This window comes from Antrostomus carolinensis, unplaced genomic scaffold (genome assembly GCF_000700745.2).
Source record: "Antrostomus carolinensis isolate BGI_N321 unplaced genomic scaffold, ASM70074v2 scaffold17071, whole genome shotgun sequence".
Classification (NCBI taxonomy): domain Eukaryota; kingdom Metazoa; phylum Chordata; class Aves; order Caprimulgiformes; family Caprimulgidae; genus Antrostomus; species Antrostomus carolinensis.
Genome location: NW_010294961.1, coordinates 42,916 through 45,506, shown reverse-complemented (window position 1 = coordinate 45,506; position 2,591 = coordinate 42,916).

The window sequence follows — 2,591 nt, the reverse complement described above, 5'->3', positions numbered from 1 at the left end:
TCCGGCCGCCAGACCCTATCTTACTACACTCCAGACATACACAGCCAGAATTATCCACTTCATATGAGGTCTCCAAGATGATGAAGTACATCTGCTCATAAGGTACAATACTTTAAGGAGATCCTAAAGTAGACATACATAATGTAGAGGTATTTCTACACGTATAGGTGTAATACCTACATAAGGTAGAGGTATTTCACCTATACATGCTGCTTGTCCTTTATCCACAGGTATTTTTTAGCCAGAATTTTCTATTGTCTCCACTGTGACATAAATAGCACTGATGCACCACATTATCAAATCATGTATGATTTAAAGGACCCACTTTTAAAGGAAAACACACTTTAAACAGTTGGAAATGAACTGAAATAGGTGCAAGCTCATTTTCACAGAATTACAGCATGGTAGGGGTTGGAATGGACCTCACATCCAGTCCAACCCCCCTGCCAAAGTAGGTTTCCTGCACCAGGTTACACAGGAAGGCATCCAGGTGGGTTTTGAACATCTCCAGAGATGGAGACTCCACAGCCTCTCTGGGCAGACTGTCCCAAGTGCTCCATCACCCTCACAGTGAAGTTTTTCCTTAGGTTTGTGTGGAACTTTTAGTGTTCCAGCTTTTGCCCATTGCCCCTTGTCCTGTAACTGAGTACTACTGAAAAAATCCTGGCCCATCCATTTGGCCCCCACAGTTCAGGTATTTATAGGCATTGATAAGATCCTCTCTCAGTCTTCTCTTCTCCAGGCTGAAGAGTCCAAGCTCTCCCAGCCTCTCCTCGTAAGGCAGATGCTCCAGGCCCCTCATCATCTCTGTGGCCCCTCACTGGACTCTCTCCAGAAGATCCCTGTCCCTCTTGAACTGGGGAGCCCAGAACTGTACACAGTATTCCAGATGCGGCCTCACAACAGAGGCAGAGTAGAGGGGGAGGAGAACCCCATTTTACCCCATTTTCTAGCTATTTAATTAATTGAAAAACCTGTCTTTGTTCCCAGACAAGAGTTTCAGAACCCATTTTTCAGCAACAATCTGAGCATGCACGGAGGCTTCAGTGCACAGCAGGAAAGATACAACTTGAAATTTTTATGTTATAAAATAAGCCAAAGTTTGCTTCTCAGAAGATTTCTTATTCTCATAGATTATTCAAAAATAGGACAATGTTATAGGAGTTACATGAAATACATTCTAAGTCCCTACACCAGAACACTAGTTTTGTTTAGTACCAACGTCTCTGGAAAAAAAAATAAAATAAAGTGACATCAGTACAAAGATCTGTAAATATTAAATGCAGAAACTTTGGAAACAAATTCTTTCTTAACAAATCTGATCTCATACTTTCTCAAGCCTTGGAAGACCCTCTAGTTCTACCTAATGACTTTTTCAATGGAAGTTTCCTTTATCTTTGTTAAAAACAAAAAATATATAAACTCCCATGAAACGTTAGTGTGCAGCAATGGATGAGCAGGTTACAGTAGACATCAGTGTGTATAAACCAATATTTCACCTCAGAATTACAACCCAAGAAACAAAATCCTGTATGACAGGGCTGTATGCTGGTTGCTTGTGTACATGGGTAGTGTCATTGCAACAGAAGAAAAATTAAAATAAATTAATAAATAAGGAGATCTGGAGGACTAGCACTTTGCCAAGAGAATACAGTCCAGCAAGGCCCCGTTCTGAGCTTTTTATGCAGCTTGGCTAAATGGGATGGAAAGCAGGTTAGTTTAAAACAAAGTAAGACACATTACTGACGCCGGCTGAGATGCTCAGATATCGAGCAGTGCCTCGGCGCCACCTCCTGGGGAATTTGGCTGTTGGCGAGACTCACATGAACTGGCTTTGCAGAGACCCAAAGTAGGCACGTTTCATTAAAGTATTTTTATTTTTTCTTCTCTGGCATCACTAATCAAGTTTCAAAAACGTTTAAGTACTTGTGTTATCTACAGAAAGCTATCCTATTGCTGAAAAATCACCCCAAACATTCTGCTCCCTTTTCTCACTTTGTTAACTCCAGAAATACCCTCACTTCAGGAACTGTCCGATCAAATGGTGCCACTGTTCCTCCTTGTTTTCTTTTGCCAAAGAGAAAAGCTTGACCTATCCGAAGGAGTGTTCTAATTTTCCTTCCAGAAGCCTTCATTATATGTGTAATTGGAGTGCCATGAGGATGACAAAAGAAAAAAAAACTGTTGACCCCACTTGTGCTGAAGTTGAGCAAGGAACAGTCTTTTCAAGATGATGCTTAACCATTGTAAAAGTTTGGGCAGCTTAATACAAGGCTAGCACAGGCAATTTTCTAAGAATTATACCTCACAGCATGACATGCTGAAAAGGAACTATTCAAAGGCAACGGTGCTGCTGTACAAGACATTTTGCAGAATTCAGATGTTACACCAGAAATAAAAGCTTTTTATAATATAGAAGAGTTTCCTTCCTTGTGTGGGAAAACAAACCATCAAAGAAGTCAGGCCAAGTCTTAAAAATCTTGTTAAAGCTATAAAGACCTAAGCTTATTCTCTTGGTAAAAGTAAACTTCATTTTAAGTATCAGAAGTTTTCAATGTGAAGAGATTGATACTGAACTAGGTTGCCCTATT